This window comes from Leptidea sinapis, chromosome 18, assembly GCF_905404315.1.
Source record: "Leptidea sinapis chromosome 18, ilLepSina1.1, whole genome shotgun sequence".
Classification (NCBI taxonomy): Eukaryota; Metazoa; Arthropoda; class Insecta; order Lepidoptera; family Pieridae; genus Leptidea; species Leptidea sinapis.
This window is the reverse complement of record NC_066282.1, coordinates 11,523,105-11,543,236: the sequence shown is the minus strand read 5'-3', so window position 1 is coordinate 11,543,236 and position 20,132 is coordinate 11,523,105. Positions and strand designations below refer to the sequence as shown.

At 33.8% G+C, this 20,132-nt stretch overlaps 1 non-coding gene across 1 annotated transcript; it reads left to right on the top strand.

The window, feature by feature from the left end:
- The first annotated feature begins 884 nt into the window (after positions 1–884).
- On the top strand, positions 885–956 carry Trnap-ugg (transfer RNA proline (anticodon UGG)). The gene has a single exon. It is a non-coding gene; the product is annotated as a tRNA-Pro (tRNA).
- The last annotated feature ends 19,176 nt before the right edge of the window (positions 957–20,132 follow it).

The window sequence follows — 20,132 nt, the reverse complement described above, 5'->3', positions numbered from 1 at the left end:
AATTACATATTACTAGTAGCGTTACTAGTTGTTAGTTAGTTAGTTACTACTTAACATTGCGTAATGTTTGTAATTACCACTCTCCTATCATCCCACACAATAGAAATAAGTACCTTGGCATCATCAGACACTGTAATGTTAGAATAGTTTCATTCAACATGACTTCTATTATTACCCATAAACGTAGCTGTCACTTTGTTCGGAACATTTTTAATTTTATTACACACACACCTATTAACTGCACACAATGCATTACAAAATTAGTTTAAATCATGTCAAAATTATCAAAAACCTTTATTGCCATACTGCAGTTTTATTTATTAATTCAAAAAGTTTTTTCAAAAACTGCGTGAACTCAGGATCTCCTCGCGATTGTCTTCCGAACGTCTGCGCAGAGTTTTAGAATACTTCGGTCACATCGCAAGGAAGGACGATGAAAACCTTGAGAGGCTCATTGTGGTCGGCAAAATAGATGGGAAGAGGCCTCGTGGACGCAGTTCAACACGATGGTACGACCCGATCCGCTCCGCCCTCGACTCTACGGTTCACAATGCCTTTAACACCGCCAGAGACAGGAATAGATGGAGAGCGATCATACGTGAGAAAGTGATACAGAGGGGTGGTCACGACCCTCAGTACTGAGGATTACGACGCAGGGAGGAGGAGGATTCAAAAAGTTGTACCAACTAAATACAGTTGAGATACGAATACTGTAGCTCCACTAGTATAGTTACTCTCCATAAAAAACTTAAGCTAAAGCGCCCCTGGCGGCTATAATATGGAAACTAATCTTACATATTTTAAGTATACAGTGCAAGCAATAGTTGTTATAGGCAAACTATTGATGTTCGATATAGTTTGTATTTTTAGAAATTTCAACATGTGGCTCGTTGGTCTAGGGGTATGATTCTCGCTTTGGGTGCGAGAGGTCCCGGGTTCAAATCCCGGACGAGCCCGCTTTATTATTTTTGATATTTTATAAAATAAAATAGTTAATTGATCTTGAAACAAATTTGCACAGTGCTTGCTTGTTTTATTTAATTTAATATTATTTAAAAATAGTGCATTATAACCAACAGTTCAGAGCATATAAAACTATTGAGAATTCAATATAACCTACTCGATTTATATTTACTAATTAATATTAATTAATTTATTACATTATATATTTATAATAAATCTTTCATACGAAAAAAGTCTCAAGCTTTTATTAAAAATATTATAGTGAAATAATGTCTTTATTGCTATATTTTAGAGAAAAAGTACTAAAAGCAGACACGCTACTAGATGGCGCTATTCCTAAAATGTTAATACACTCACAGCGTTTGATACAAAACAGAAATAAATTGATGTGGTCATAATATTTTGATTGTCAATTTATATTATCTTCTATGTATCTGCACTAATAAATCGAGATCCGGCTTTTTAAAACCATATTTTTTTAATTTAATGCCCACTATTGTGTTATAAGTTATAGTGACCTCAGATAATCGACATTATAAAGGCGATAAGATACGCCAGAGGGCCGGGCGTATACAGTGTAGTGATATCGAGGACGATCATGCGCTTCCATTCCAGGTTTTTTTAAGTGATAACGTCTTATGGGAGGGCTTCGTTACGTAACCGTAGACTTCCGTCAGAAAAAAATCATATGAAGCAATTTTTAACCGTTATAAATTAATGGTTTCAAAAAAAAAATCTAACAACCTGCCACCACCACTTCGAAATTTGCACTCAAAGGAATCTTTTAAGAATAACTACAAAAAGCTATTATTGCACGAGCAAAAACTAAATTAAATACATCGATTGTAGTGAGGATGGGTATCAAAATGGATATATTTTATCTATATAATATTATATTACTCATGCATTTTTTATATATATTAATGCGTGTATCTGCATCACTACGTGATATATATTTTCTTTTCAGTTTTATAAATTTATTAAGTTCTGAGCTTTGTTTGTTAGATATAGATATACGATAAATATTTAAATATTATAATTATTTTTTCACACATTACTGCCAAAATAGCTTGCACAGAAAAAAAAATTAGGAAGTTCATAATATCAGTGTTAGGAAAATACGTCCTAACGGTTACTGAGAACTTTCCTTTTTGCGAATCGCGCTGCTGCCTCGTTTTCTAGTTATTAAATAATCCTTACATGTTTTAAAGCATTAATATCTCTGTCTTTATTGTTTTTTAACATTTCTATTGTTATTTTTTCTTTTCTTTATTTAATGCTAATTGTTCATATCTATTGTAATTGTAAAAAAATTGGTGGCAGTTTTTCGCAAATAAAAAAATTAATTGCTCTGTAATATTTTTTGAAAATCTCCAAGTGTATTTCTTTATTTATTACTCTTATCTCTTTACTAATTACATATACCTCTTAATTTTTTACACATACCTCTATAGTAATTAGCATCCGATGACATAGACATATAGACAAACAAAGGGTGCAAGAGAAGCGGAAAAAGAAAGCGAATTTTATGTTTTTATAACCGATTTTGATTGACAAGTCGTAAACAGTCAGCCACGCTTGGAATTAGCTCGTTCGTATTTTGAATATTAAACTAGTTAACACGTTGACAAATCAAGTCACAAATTATCGGATGACTCTCAAGCTGGATCAGCTCTGGATGAGCGTTCTGATCTTTTGATGAGAGGTGATCATCGCGGTCATCGGACTTATTTTTTTTTATATGAGAGGGGGCAAACGGGCAAGAGGCTCACGGGATGGGGAGAGGTGAGGCAACCGCCCATGGACATCCGCAACAACAGGTGTGTCAAGAAATGCGTTGCCGGCCTTTAAGGTGGGAGTATGCTTTTTTTCTTGAAGGTCCCTAAGTCGTATCTGTTCGGGAAGACCGCTGCCGGTAGTTGATTCCACAAAGTGGCTGTGAGAGGCAAGAAATTTCGAACAAAACGCGCGGTTGTAGAATGCCAGACGTCTACGTGATGCGGATGGTACTTTGCACGTAATGTCCGATGGTGGAATTCGGCCGGTGGAATCAACCCGAACAGCGTATAGTGGGCGAAAAGTAGAATCCGTACATTACAAACCTTATCTGAACGATGTCTGTAGGAAACTCTGTCCAAATTTGCCCTTTTAAAATCTCGCCTTATACTCAATCTAATATATAAAATTCTCATGTCGCGGTGTTTGTAGTTAAACTCCTTCGAAACGGCTTGACCGATTCTCATGAATATTGAGTGCATATTGGGTAGGTCTCAGAATCGGACAACATCTAATTTTCATCCCGCTAACAGTTAAGGGTGGTCCACGCCAATTTTTTTTTTTTATTTTTTTTTTGACATTTTTTTGTAAATTTGTATGATTATGAGTCAGCATTAAAAAATACATACAACTTCAAATTTTCACCCATCTACGATCAACAGTTACTTTTGTATCGCGATTTTAATATCGGCAATACACAATACGTTTGCTGGGTCAGCTAGTGAATTATAAAAATCATCAGTGCTGCCATATTTGACGATAAAGTTTTTTCAAAAGAACATATTATTTATCATCTTACGGCTTTTCTTTGCTTTCATTTCATTAACAAACAAATGTAAATCTGGAGCCCATTTTTAACAAAAGCACATAATTATTATTGAAATCTTCGGGAAGGTCCAGATGAAAGTGAGGGCTTAGAAACCTCAAGAAAGAAGTCAGCGTTGATTGATGTACCCTCTAAGATTTATTATGTTAATACCCGGGACTCCCAGTGATCTGTTAATTAATGAAAAAATATTTTGCATTAATTATTTTAATGGTCCTTTTTATGTTCAAAAACAAAATAATGTACAACGATATTCAGAAGAATTGTTAAAAGATGTCAATATGGCAAAGGTTATTATAATATAAATGACTTTTTTAATGATATAACAGATTGTGAATGGAGCTACCTTCGTCAGGCTATTTAATTTAGATATTTGATTGTATCGAAATTATATAATTATCCTGGTGGCAAACTGAGTTATTCGTGATACGAGTAGAAGATCCATCTGATTTAGAAAAATGTGAGATTCAAAATGATACGAAAAAATGATAAAAAAATGTGTTATGAAATTTAAAAGAATTGTTAAAAAACGTTTGTGTGGGAAAGGTTACTATAGCATAAACGATTTTCTTAATGACGCCACGGACTGGGAATAAAGCGAACACCCTCAGGCTCTTTAATTATAAATGTTTATTGTACGATATTACATTGTAATCCATATTTTATATTAAAAACTACGTTTAAAAAAACCGACTTCAAAAACTGAAAAGTTTCAAATAACTAAAAATTTAATTTAATACACCTCTTTAAAAATTTAGCTTAATATTAATAAAATTATATTATTTATATGTGGTACCTATCGATAGATTTTAAGTCAGTGACAGTCCATTATGTCATCCAGGTAGACTATAAATGTTCATAAAGTGAAAACTACTGGGATAAACTATGTAAAATTTTTATGGGACCAAATGGTATCTATTTCGCATCGAACATAAGAAGAATTACATAAATCGGATCATAAATCTCAGAGTAATCGGTGTACATACACAAAAAAAAATACCGATCGAATTGAGAACCTCCTCCTTTTTGAAGTCGGTTAAAAAAAAGCCCGCTGAGTTTCTTGCGTCCATTCTTCTCAGATCTGAGGCAGTCTCTTTTGAGGTTGTTTTTGACGTTCAATATGTGATTTTAAATCCTATTTTGAATAAAAATATTTGAATTTGATAATTTATTTGAATATTAGTGCCCATAATATTAGAAATCACGAGCCCGCTACCTCAGCCATAGGTTAGTCCGCATCCTGCCTTCGAACACTCAATAAGTAACAATATTATATGAACAGTAGCGCTTTATTGAATCAGCTACTATAAGGGTCGCGGCATGCCCTCCCAGTCCCACCTGACAATTATGAAGCGTTCCTTTCAAATCATTTTAACCCTTGCCGGTCGTAGATAAGTTTATTTTGAGCCGGCCGAGTGGCGTTGTTTCGTTTAAGTGCTTCTTTTGTGACATTCCGTTACACTGCCAATTAACCCGGGGAAGCTCAAAAATTAAGTTAAATACGGCGACTTTACCAACCGTGTTTACTTATTGGCAATCGACGTATATAACTTCGTAAATTAAAACTCCGCTGGGAGTGATGTAGTTGTTTTATGCGACGAGACGATTTCGTTTTATTTCGCTGTCGTCGGAGGAAATCAATACGCTTCGCTGAGCTTTGTGGAATGATGAGAAGAAGGTTGGCGATGCTGTGAGGTTCATTGGATACTTACTGCAGTTGGAAGGCTAATATCTAAGTAAGTTTAATGTAGGTTATATTACTGAATAGAAAACATATGATTCTTATTTTATATTTATAAGAAGTAGTCATCCGATTAAAAGTGGAGGTATTTAGTGAATATTTATTATTATTATTTGGTTGAGTTCTCGTGACAGTTCGTCATGCTCACTTAAATGACACTGCTTGTGGCGGCGACGTGGGACGAGTCATTCCCTTCCCTAAAATTTTGTCCAGGGAGGCGATAGCTGGCCCATACGTCGCTACGTGAACGGTCGCTACTTGTGGTGGCTGGATGATTCTGTTACCAGCAACTTTGCTTCTTGTTTTACAATATCATGGTGTATGTGGATGATGCAGCTACTGTACTCAATAACTTTTGTATTAATTTACATTTACTTTAATGACTTACTCGTGTAAGACATTGACTATTTGACGTTTGAGTGTGTTTGTTGCATTATTTTACATTTTACATATTATATTGTAATTGAAATGATTTGTAAATCTTGATATTAAAGAGTGGCAATGAGTTTCTTGCTACTTCTTCTCATTAGCTCAACCCTTTACGAAGTAGCGGTAGATTCAATAAATTTTTTTTTGACATTCATAAGTGTCATTTCCGTGACCTACGGGAATAAACTGATTTGTTTTGATTTGATATTTAAAGTTGTTATATTTTTTACAACTGCTAATAAATTGCTCAAAATACCATTATTTATTTACGGTTTGTGAGGATTGTTGCATCAACTGTACTCTACATAGTTATTACGTTACTTTACATTTCCTAAATATTGATTAAAAAGGTTACAATGAGTTTCTTGTGACTTCTTCTCATTAAAGCTCAACCTTTTCCTAAGTGGTAGTAAATGTAAATAAAAAGAAAACTTTTGACATTCATAAGTGTAATTTCCTTGACCGACTTGAATAAAGTGATTTTCTAGGTTACTGAACGTGGCGGCTAATTTCGCTTTTTAGGTAGGTAGGTAGATAGGTAATATATTACTGACTAGAAAACATAAAAGTTTTGTTGTTTTACTTAAGTAATTTAAAAAATATAGTCATCAGATGAAATGGTAATATTTTTAATGGTTCGAGTGCTAAATTTATGCTCCTGTTATAGTTGGGGTTCGATTTCCACTGGGAACTTTATTAACATTACTCGAAAGTATAAAAATACTAAAGATGTAATAAAGTGGTGGTTATTTACCCCATGTTCCGCTGTTGATGACGAATTGCAGTTTTTTTTGTGCTCCCACCCCCAGAGGTGACTGATAGAGTAGAACATAAAAGTAGAAATTTAATTATTTAGCTTAGGGAGTGATAATAACATAACAAATTGCAAGATTATTTAGTAAAAAAGGCTGGCAGCGCTCCTGTGATTCCTCTGGTGAAACCAGAGAATGTTGGCGGCGGTGATCACTTGACATCAGAAGACCCGAGCACTCGTTTGTCCTCCTCTTTCATAAATTAGTGATGAAGCTACATAAGTCCGTAAAGGAGCTTTGACATGAGAAGAAGAAAACTGATTAGAAAACCCAAAGTCCATATTTTTAATGATATACATTGACGTACAATGAACAAGTTCAATAATTGTCTGAAGCAAAACTCTGCCTACATGTCTTACCTAGGCAGAGTTTTCGTTCAGTTCATTCAAGATAAGGGGCAAGTGTCTAAAGATTAACCCCCTTATTCATAATGGTCCGCTAACTTTAAACAGCCGCTTAGGAGTGTTTTTTCAAAATCTGACTTAGGTCAATAGAAGAAGACAGAGTGAGAATTAGCAATGCTTTAAGTTAGCAGACTATTATGAATAAGGGGGTAAAACTAAGAAGATTTAATTGAAATCTATCAGTAGATTTTTGGTAATGAACGCACAAATGTAAAACTCTATTATAATTTTATTTATATTGATAAATACAAGATAATTTGTACAACAAAATTCGGTGAAAATTAAAACACTTACTTCAGAATAATTGTGCTTTATATAAATAATTATTGTACTCATATGAAGAGGTTAAGAGTTAATAAATTTATCCAACTTAAGTCTTGAGTTGCAAAGCAGTTCACCTGTAATATTGTTCAACAAACTTTGAATATCGACAATGCTGAGCCCTAAGTAAACAAACTTCAACGATACACTAAGTACGTGTATCTAACTTGTAAAACTTAAGCTCAGCTTGGTAAACTTGGCTTAACAACACTAAGTAAAGACATATTTTACGAAAGCCCAACTATCTTGTAAAACAATCAAACTACTGTAGGTGTAACACGTAACTGTTGTTTGCTGAAGAAAAGTTTCACATAATATAACATTGAGAAAGGATTCACATATATTTTCCGAGCTATCTATTCACGTCAGCTGTTGAGGTGAATGCTAGAGTAATAAGACAGCCGCGTAGACTGGTTTTGAAACATTTTCCTAAAACAAAAGTTTTACTTAACAACAGCTTTAATATATGGATAAATTATATAACAAATTGCCTGAGAAGTTGAAAATACTGTCAAAGAAAATAATTATACCAAGACTCTGTAAATGGCTGGTAGAAAATACTTTTTATAGTATTAATGAAAACCTTAATAAGTGTTAAGTTTTTGCATGCTTCTATATATAAGCTGGATGCAGGATACATTCAAATAAGTATTTAATATCTGGACACACCCTATTACAAAGCAAAATAAATAATTACATTTAATTTCATATCTACAGAGTAGCGTCGGGTTCACTTCATAGTAAATGATCTGACAAGAATAATACTCCGCCAGACGATTATATTAAAACTTCGAGCACTGACAGTGGATACTATCGTACATATATCATAGGTTATTAGACCATTATTCATAATTTTTTCAACGTAAGCGTAACTTTTTCCTTTGCACAGGAAGCCGGCTAGATTATGGGTACCACAACGGCGCCTATTTGTGCCGTAAAACAGTAATGTGTAAACATTACTGTGTTTCGGTCTGAAGGGTGCAGTAGCTAGTGAAATTACTGGGCAAATGAGACTTAACACGTCTCAAGGTGACGAGCGCAATTGTAGAGCCGCTCAGAATTTTTGGGATTTTCAAGAATCCTGAGTGGCACTGCAATGTAATGGGCAGGGCGTATCAATTACCATCAGCTGAAAGTCCTGCCCGTCTCGTCCCTTATTTTCATAAAAAAAAAACTATAATCGTTTAGTAAGTACGTAGGCTGGGTTGCACCAATTTACCTTAGCAATAGCAAACATATTAAAGTACACCAGTTAAACAAAAAATGTGATGTGCCACTGTAAAATACTCTATTTGATTGAAGAGAGTGGCCGTTGAGTTTCTTGTATGGTCTTCTCACGAGCTCTACTTTTTACGAACATATGGAAAATTCAGTAATTTAAAAGAAATATTTGTAGTGACGATTCAGAAGCACTTAGCTTAACCCTAATTGAATAAAGTTTAATTGACTTAGTTTTTCACCATTTGACATTTTCCCAATCTTCGCCGGTTAAAGCTATTGTTAAGGTTTAATAGATAAATCGCGACCTGCCAAATTCCAAAAGTTTCAAATAAATCTTCGAGATTGACTTAATATTTTAATATACTTTTCAGCTTTAAATATGCCAAGGAATTCGATGGTGCAACACATTCAGCAGTCTATGTTAAAGTCAGCGCTACTGTCAAAGTTAAAATTGACTTAAACTTTAACTATAAATTTGACTTAAAATAATAGCTAATTTTATGCAACTCCGCCTAAGTGGTATTCTGGCATTCGGTCTTATTTGTTATTGTATAAGACAACGATTGGACAACGTACATAATTATTGAATTATCTCATTCAAGTTGATTATTGTATCAATGCTATTTTTTTATATTTCTGTGTTTCTTCTCTCTTCATCATTTTCATTATTGTAGTCGGAAGACGTCCACTGCTGGACAAAGGTCCTCCCCAAAGACATCCACGATGATCGGCCCTGCGCTGCCCTCATCCAACGTTACGGCGATCTTGACCAGATCATCGCTCCATCTTCTGAGGGCCCTACCAACACTGCATCTTCCGGTACGTGGTCGCCATGTGAGGACTTTACTACTACAAACAGTCATGTGCCCTTACCACTGCCAATTCAGTCTCTCAGTCAACCGGGATATTTCGATGACTTTGTTTCTCCTACGATCTTGTCGTTTCTGGTTCGAGCACGAAGTATAAAATAGGGTTACACTTTCATAAGGCCTGGTTTCACATTTGAATACCTAATCACTTCCCAGTTTTCGATGTCAAAAGAAATTTACCATGATGCTGCATGAGAACATGGGCAGCGGTGATCACTTATCAACAATTTACTCATTTGTTCTATTATTCTATTATGAACTTATATTTCTCTTGGCGCGTTAGGTAAAACTTGTCAGAGTGAATTTTTACGATGCGCTCGCACACCGTCACGCAAATTCGACACCCTGACGTTAGATGGTTAACTAGACCATTTGTATCATACTTCAGCTATCATATGCCTCTTGTTACTCATATGTCTACTGAACCACAACCAATGGATGACAATTAAATAAACAAAAATTGAATAAAAATAATAAAATGATAGTTAAATAAACGCTATTTAACTAAATTATGTGGTATAATAATATTTTCATTGGTAGTATTTAATACCTTCTTTATTACAGTATAGTTCTTTTTAGAAACGTAAACCAACATTTATTTTATTACGCCAAAAAAGTTTATCTTCCTGCGTGTGTACATTAGAGTACACACAAACAATTTTTAGGTGTACTTCGTGTAATTTCTGCATAAAAATATATTGTCTATTTGCACTACGAACTACTAACAACATCTACAGATACCCATTAATAAGTTTATTCAAAACATAAGGCTGTGTTAAATGGCGCCCCCAGCCTCCCCACAATTTATTTAAGAATGTTATGTAAATTTGAACACAAGTCTTTGATCGTCCGCATCAAAAGTCCAAGCAAAAAACTTTCAGCGGAGCGAAGAAAAACCGAGAGGAGCTTAAGAAAAATAATGATTTAATCTTACTTTTCGCCGTCTCGCATATAAAAGAAGTTGGAGGTTTGTGGGGGGCGAGAATCGTTTTTAATCTTTGCTTTGTAAAGGTGATTATAAGGGATTATGGGTTGGGAAGTATGGCTGAGTATAGAGGCGGTGGCATTCTTCGGTTCATTTGAGCGATATTTTTTAGTCTTTAAGTAGGGTTGCGGTCGATTTATCAGGGCTGAAGTAACTTTAAAATTTTCTGTGACAGTTCAAAGGAAATATTTTGTTTTAGTTTTGCATAAATTGTGGTCAGAAGTTTATTGATAACCAATTCGCGCTGTGTATACTAATAAACGGAGAGCCGTTTTTTTCCTTCGCTTATTATACGGTAACTACTAAACCGATTGGAGTAAAACTAACACCATTTGATGCATTGTGTTTCAGAGAAGGTTTTAGTATATATTTGTTGGTGATTACTTATTCTGAACCTATATTATTTTAACTTTGAAATACCTCTACATTTGCAATACAAATAATTCAGTCAATTATCATTACATATTATGACAATTTACTTAATTACTAGGACCCTAATGTGTCAAGACAACGATTGCCAGGTCAGCACTTGTTGTACAATATACTGTCCATAAAAAATTGTGCATTTTTATATAATTTGGACATCTATTAAAATGACAATGTTTGTAATGTTCAATGTGTAAATACAGATGTTAATAATTTAATTAACACGGAGTAATTAACCTTTTAAGATGCTTGTTAATTACTTGTCCTATTAGTTAGTTCTACTTAATAGGATAATATAGTGCCTATATTCCATATTTAATAAGATGCGATAAAAAATATATAATATATCCGAGAAATATACTAAAGGCCTTACAAATCAACTTGGTACAAAGTAATATCTGAGAAAAAACCAAGTTATAGTAAATAGTCAAGTGATTTGTTTTGTTTGAATAAAAAATAATTAATATTTAAAAAAACATACCGTTAATCTCAATGTAAGAATAAGCTGTCACTCATATTATTTTTAGGATCTTTGTCAAGAATTAACACATAAATCAAATCAAAATATTATTATTTTGATTTGTCTGACCTGTTTTCATCGATTGTCTAACAGCAAGAGTCTACATCTAAAAAATAAAAGGTATAAATTTTAAATTTAGCCTTACAGGTAATGAGTAAGAATTAAGTATATTATGTCCATTGATGGAAGCAAGCCTTATTAATTAACAATAGGTACCTTCAAGTAGCCTTTGACTAGAACATCTAAGTAAAAACTCATTTGTATATTTTACTTTTGGTAGACGAGGAAACAGTTCATAGAATCGTGAATAAAAAGTTAATAGTTCATTAAAATACTTGGAATGATCGAAGATATGTTGGATTAACAGTTGTATTATAATTGATATGCCAGTGTTACTTTTATAATATTGCCACTCATATTCTTCACATACCCTATACATTTAAGGTCTATAATAGTTACTCTGTAATGCGTAATTGTACTAAATACAGCGCTTCTTATGGCAAAACACACTGCAAACTGCTTGTTTCATATTATAGATGAATGAGCGGCACTGAGCAGTCGATCGCAGTAATATTATGGTGAATTTTGTAGCTTTTGTTTATTTAAATATTATTAGAATTTGTTATATAGAAGTAAAACTTCATTGGGTACAACTGGGGTGTAACTCAGATTATTTTCTGACGGAAGTAACGCAGCGTTACTAACAAGACAGTCAAATTATTTTTTAACCGTAAAAATGTATTAATTTTTTTTTAATCTCCAAATGTATTTGTTTATTTATTACTACTTTTGTAATAAATAAATTATATATAAGTATTAAATTTTCTGACGTTTGCAACATTATTTAATACCTACTAGCTGACCCGGCAAACGTTGTTTTGCCATATAAAGTATAATTCACGCGATAGTTTTATAAGTAATAAAATATTGCCTATATTATAGCCTGTACATCATTTTGTTCTATTGTCAATAGTTTTTGCAGCGCACGCAAAAATAGGATTTCGATTTTACACCTTGTGTTACAAAATAGCAATTTTATTACGGATCCCTAATTTAAAAAAAAACATAGCCTATAGCCTTCCTCGATAAATGGACTACCCAACACTGAAAGAATCATTCAAATTGGACCAGTAGTACCAGAGATTAGCGCGTTCAAACAAACAAACAAACAAACAAACAAACACTGCAGCTTTATAATATTAGTATAGATAGTATAGATTTAATAACGTACTATTGACATGTGATAATAATCTTACCTTCAATTTCTTATCCTCAATTATTTTATTTAATAAGTGAAAACCTGTGAAAGTGGCTTAATGAATTTTTACAGAATATGAAATAATATCAGATTAATGAAATAGCGGAGTCCCAACAATATTTAGTTGGTATAACGCATAATATACATTAAATCTTTTATCTTTCAACTTTTATGAATACTTATTTTCTAAATATATATTTTATATATTAACATATCTGTTAATTATTCCCAAAGCTATGTAATATTTTTTTCCAAATAGTGCATTAGAATCTTGAAAATTTAATTACTTATACAATGAAGTCAACTAATCAAAATAGTTACTCAGTATGGATCTAGCTCCATACTGTCAAGCTTGGCCTACGAAATTAAAATAGAGTCACATTCAGAATTTTTTTCTCCATAAAAAATACTGTGAATTCTCATCTCATTTCCTCGATGCGTCGTAAATTTATAAATGAAAAAATTTGACATTTTGATAGATTCCCTTGTACTACATGAATAAAGTGATTTTGATTTGATTTGATGGTCAAATCAATCTCACAGATAATCATTATTGTTGCACTAGCACGGATGAAACAAAAACCACAACGATAACTCATTCATTAATTAAATTGTAAGCGAAAAACGAATACCATATTTTATTGTTTAACTTTGTTAATATCAAATACATATATGTGCTTGTATGTTTTATATTATACAACCTCGACCACGGACTAGTAAAAAAAGGAGTCCGCGCCGTGATATTAGCGATTGAAGCACCTTTATGCTAGTGTGTGTGCGGTTACGGGGTATACCAGTTACACAATGTTTTCTCCCTTAAATAATCATATATCCACAAATACTTTTATAGTATTGTTTTAACACTTTTTCACAAGGCATGACGGCATTTTTTAAATATTTTATTGCGACGCAAACTGATCTGTCACAGACGATGGCAAATCTCATAATGGCGGCCGATCGGCTTGTATTAGTGTATGCGTGGGGCTATGTATTTACACGTTTACCGGCTTGTTTTGGTGCCTCATTGTTATGTAAGGTGACACGGAGTCGTTATTTTTGTACTCGTCCGTTACCTCGCCTTATTTTTTTCTTTATTCTTATCTTTAAAAAAAAGATGGTAAACAACAGAAACTCTGACACTGACTCTCCCGGAGACTCCGCTATACTCCACCATCCGTGGTCCGTCCAGTTATCACCGTGATCTCTTATAAATTATAGCATTTTTAGTTGCCATATAAATCCTCCTAACATATTCTTCTATCCCAAAGTGACCAGCGAGTTTGGCACATGACTCACAAAATTTTGTGCTCGACTTTTAAGTTTCTCTTTAAATTAATATATTTCTCTATAAAATCTCACAGAATATAATAATAATGATAATAAATTCAAGAGTAGTAAAGTTTCAGATACATTTGGGAACATCGCTATTATAAAATCGGACTTAATTATACTTGATCTCGGCAGGGTGAAGGGTGGTCTCATCTCAATCGCAAATCGGCCATCTTGTTCCCCCCAGGATCGCCCTCCCCACTCCAGCCCGTCCATTATACTTTTTAAGCTCCAATCTCGTTCATTTAAACGGTTGGCTTTAGATGGCAATCGCATTTTTCCACTGCAGGTCACGTCTCGTCCCAACTCCCGCAGCCAGGGCTTAAATCAACAAAAGAAAATAATAAGATTCGTTCAAATTAAAAGTGTAATGTCGCGAGAGTGCGCGGCCGACGAGTGGTAATCCCTACCGCCCCGCGCGCTCTTCATTAGACGCCCTCTAGGCTGATGAAAACGACGAACAGTTTTTCTTTATTCATAACCAGGATTAAGACGAATGCAAATGAATCGAGCGCACTTAGCTGTGTCAACATTGCTTGCCGATGAGAAAATATTGTTGTTTCACGCTTTAAATAGTGAAATTGCGTGGATTATTTGAATCGCCTTTTAGGGTTCGTTTTTTTCATAATACATACTCGGGAGGTAAATGTGATCGCATTGGTTTAGGCTTAAGGGCCCGTTCATACATAACGATTTCAGTGCGCGCTGATAGCGCTGGGTAACTTACCCTCAGCGCTCGCAGCATCGGGTCCTCTCAGAGTCAACAGCCACTCTATGAGGCGTCCTTACAGTTTCATTTTTTATAAAAATACGGGGCGAAACGAGCAGGACGTTCAGCTGATGGTAATTAATACGCCCTGCCCATTACAATGCAGTGACGCTCAGGATTCTTGAAAAGCCCAAAAATTCTGAGCGGCACTACACTTGCGCTCGTTAAGCCTCATTTACCCAGTAATTTCACTAGCTCACATTACTGCTTCACGGTAGAAAAAGGCACCGTTGTGGTACCCATAATCTAGCCAGCACTCTGTGCAAAGGAGCCTCCCACCGGTCTTATTTTGTTTCTATTTCTCCTACTTTTTGCGCGACGTGGACGCTCGTACATTTATATCGATGAAAAATGTACTTTATGTGACAAATATAAATTTTATTTTCCAAAATATCTATCTATCTGAGGAGCAAGTTTCGCGTACGTGATCTCCCGCGATTTCACGCCGAAATAACTCGCGCTCGTGTGACGCCCACTTAACTCTCATGTTCTATTTACCATTGGCTTCTTTTAAGAGGATGGAGACTTGATGATGGAGGAGTAGGTGTGTGACCACACATAATTATTGTGTTTTGCTTTAAGAACGACGCAGTTAATGAATTTTCTGTAGTGATAAGACTTAACATCTTGTGTTTGAAAGTGAAGAGTGCTATAGCAATGTCCCACAGAATTATAACTTCAGTCATGAATCCTGAGGGATCATGGCGTATCACCTACCATCAGATGAACGTCTAGTTCATCTCGTCACATTTTCTCATAAAAGAGCCCCGACCAATTTAAGTTGAAGCCCTAATGCAAGTTACATGTATGTACACCAAGTTTTCTCAATTTAAACGAATTATACAGTCTTTTACCCCCAATAAAAAGTTTTTATGCGACTCTAAATATTACCTATACATTTTTCTTATTACATATATAATTATACGAGAATTTTGAAAAATAACTGTTAAAATGCCTGCAAAAATGTGTAACATAAGAACTATACCATTTACTAACTGTTTCATTAATTAAAATAAGAAAGCAAGTTTGTAATTTCTTACAAATGTGTTGAAGAATCTTATAAAACGCGTAATTATGACACTCTCGGCTCCCTTATCGCTCCCTCTCCTGCCCTGCTCACCTCTAGCTCATAGTATCACTTCTAGCTTAGTGACCAATATAGCTATTGAAGAGCGCGCGGGGCGGTAGGGATTACCACTCGTCGGCCGCGAACTCTGGCGACATCATAATGTATTATTATTATAAATGTGTTAACGACTGTATATGTTGTTACCGTTCATTCTTATAACAGGCCAATGAGACATGATTTTCATCATCAATAATTAATGACGCCTGTCCCAGAGATTATGGTCTCGTTTCTCCGGAGTCTTAAAATGTTCCCCTGGCACATTCCACTCCTTTTTCCAAGTTTTCATGCTTCTGACTACAGCACTTTTAATATCTCATAATAGCCTACTAATAGCTCACTCTGACTTTGTCTAGTTTAAAACTGATACTTAGTATATGCGAATTATACAAACAATGTTTAAATATCTTTTGCAACAATTTTTTGCTAAATTCTATATTGCGTAAAATTTTATTTAAACATAACTTAAATTTCCATTATAATTGGTTATAGTTTTAACCTTGTTAGTTTTGTAACAAAACCCAAAGTTAAAATTATCTTTTTGTAATATCAATATTATTTGAACACAAAGTCATTTCAGCCTTTTCAGCCACGAAATTTGATACCTTTTGGTAAGGTAATGCAATGGTAATAACAATTCATTAACTATTATGTACTAAAAGCGAGTACTTAGCTATTATCTATAACATTGAGCACGATTGTTTATTTGTTCATCCTGTCTTAACATTTATACCTACTTCTTCCAACTCTTTGTGCCAGCCTTAATGCAATAGTGCTGGCTGTTATTTATCGATGTTTTCATTTAAATAGCTTTTCTTTATTGTTTCAACTTAATAGATCTTAAATATTTTTAGCGACTAGGAGGTGTTACGAACTAAGGGTCAACTTAAGAATATGTTGTGACAATAGGCTCTAGTGATATGAATCCAGTAAAATCTAGGTACCCTAACCTAGGTCCTATTCGTGGTTTTATATTATAACATTTTGATTAAACTTTTGTTGTTAATTCAACATAGACATTATTTTTGCCCACATTTTTATGTGATTGTAAGTAGTAGAAAAATATAAATATTAATTATAAATAAAAAAATACATAAGAAATACAAGTTACTTAGTTACGCACCAGATTTTTTTCTATTAATGACGTCTTTATTCTGGTTTATTTTTTCAATTAAATAATATTATATTAATAATAACATGACTTAATAATTAATAACGCTATTTATATAAAAAATAATAAAATAAAACTTAAATAATGTAATAAAATTAATTAATTACAAATAGAAAATATTATTAAGATCGCTATCGGCAGGTAAGGTGCCCATGAAGCTGGCAACGTTACCTCTTTGTATAGCCAAACTTATCCTTTGACAGAGGTACGTACCAGATCTTGGGTCACCTGGTTTATTATGTATAGACAACATTCATTGTTCTACGTCCTAAGCCGTTATCTTTATGATGAATGTCCATATGCAAAATATTATTTCTTCTTCCAGAGATTACTGCGTTTAAAGAATCAAAAAACATAAAAACTTGTCAGCGTTATTATTATATATTAGTATTAATTTTAAAAAAGGTGCGATTAAAATAGCAATATAAAATGATAGCTGTACCAAACGAAAAAATGTATGTATGTAGACTCGCAATTCACATTACTACACATCACATCAAATCTGTCTCATTTATTATTAATATTTTTAAAAATATCGATAAATTAGAACCATCACTACACTTCAACTCAACCGAGTGTATTTTTATTTGGAATTTATATCTTGCTACGAATCCCACATTATTGTCTCGGGGCATTTATTTTCTGATGGGCATTAAAACTGAAACCCCTTTTTCTTGGAGGCGATTTCATTATAGCTGGGTTTAGAAAATTTAAGGCCAGTCTTATACGGCTTTGATTTTGCGGCCCTTCACGAACTCCGCGGAATAATTAATTTATTCCGCTATTATTCCGCGGCCTACTTCAGATAATAATGGCAAGATAAACGTTTAGTGCCTGTTTCTTGTATCGATATCTTTATTTGTTTTGTTCAAATGGATTTATTTGTTACAACCGTAATATCGTAATTATTCCCAATTTCATTGATTTTCTTGTTCTCGGCTACTAGTGCCATTATTTTTTCATCTACTTTGGGTTGGGATGATAATAGGGCTACCATCCGTGCTAAATTATTTTGTTACTCTTATTTCATGCTGGTGTATTTAATATTCTATAACACCAATATAGTAAGCTGAAATGCTCTTTGTAATCTGACTTTTTGTCCACATACCAGCCTTGGCTATTCATTATTAGCTTAAATTTACTCTTTGGCACCCAAAGCTTGAGCGTATAAATATAATGTGAATATGAAAAAAAAAATAAAAAAAATAAACCTTTTTAAATATCAAATTATATGATACTCTCATTCAATAATTTGCACTAGTTTCTGTCCCTTTCTGAAAACAGATATACTCTCCATTTTTTATGGAAGAGGAGATCGAACTAGCGAACGGGTCATCTAATGTTAAGTGATCACCGCCGCCAACATTCCCTTGCAACCCCAGAGGAGTTACAGAAGCGTTGCCGACCTTTTAGAAAAGTACACGCAGTATAAAGGTATACTATAGTTCTTTCAGAAAAGTTGGCAACTATAGGTGGGTTGCTAGTCTTCACATAGCAGTTGGGTGTTTGTGTTTTTAAAAACGTACTATAATCTATAGCTAATGGAAGAATTTGATTTGTACAAATAGATATGTAGACGTCATTTCACATAATTTATTGACATTGGTTAATGAAATTGATATATTTTTGCGTTTGACGCGCGGTGAGCGTAGCCGAGGATTCAAAGTGGTCCTCGATGTTTGCACACTCGTTCATATCCGACCATCAAATCGCTCCAATAAACCACGGATACAATACTATGGAGAATGCTTTTTTACCGATATTACGTGCAATCAGTTTATTATTGATTTTTATCAATATTATCTTTAGCAACCATATCTATACTAATACTATAAACAGGAAAGATTGGATGTTTCAGTGGAATATACACTATAACGATTGAATCGAATTGAAAGATTCTTGCATACACTTCGCAATTACTCCAATTATGTAACACAAGTTGTATAAAATATACCTAAACTATTCTGTACATCGCGTGCGCTACGAAAAGTATTGATGATAATAAAATATTGCTTGGCTTTGCAGAAAATATTATATGGTCATCATAAGGTGGCTCATAGTAGTAAATATTCTTTATATTTAAGTGGTCTCCATACTTTTGAGCCTCCGGTATCCCACAGCTTAATTTGATTAGCGACCGCAAGCCGTAGAGTGCACACTCGACAACGGCCTGCAAACTTTGAGAACTACTGCCGGACCTCATTTTAATCTCAATTATTGTTTGTACGATTCGTAATTAATTACTCATTTTTATTAGCAGATAACTTTCCCCTTTTATAAAGTAACGTAGGTACTTAATAAAAAAATATAATTTAGGTGAACCAACGAACATGTATAAACAACCCGAACTTAAAATTATTAAAAATATTTTGAAGAATTCCATGCCGAAAAGAAGTCTACAGGCGTAAGGAAAAAATCCTCAAAAATATTTTACATTTGTGGAAAGAGGAATATTGTGATAAATATGGAATTAAATACAACCTTTGAAAATAGTATTATTAAACCGCATCATACAATGAAATAACGTTTATATTTAAATAATAATATCATTAAATTATTTTTATACAATGGGGAAATTTTTTTTTCAAACGTATATAAATTGAAATTATTTATTGAAATTTATTTAACTGTTGTCCATTGGTTGTGGTTCAGTAGATATGGGAGTTACAAGAGGCTTGTTAGCTGAAATTGGTACAAAGAGGGTGTCGAATTTGCGTGACGATGTGCGCGAATGTCCAAAGTCGGCTAGAATGAATGTTTTCAGCAGTGAATATAATAACAATATTAAACATTTCACAGTAAGTCATCAACAATGGTGACCAGTGGATTATATTTCCTCCCGCCAATATCTCGCTCGTGCCAATATGAATGTATTTTTTGGTTTGGAGGGGAATGAATGAATGAGATCCCATGAGATAATCAGAAGCAAGAAAGTTAAAATTATAAAACTAATTGAATTAGTCGTTTTTTCGCGGATATCCATAATGATCCAAATGTGTTAAGTTTTGTCAAGACTCTATCTAAGTCTCGTGCCAGAATTTGACGAGTCAACATCTTCCGAAGATGCCTCGTGTAGAGGCGAAACACGTGTCGAATTGATTTAAGACAAAACTTAGCGGAATTTAGACCAAACAAAATAACTCACAACATTTGGATAGTTAAAAATTAGAGCCAAGATTAAGATTA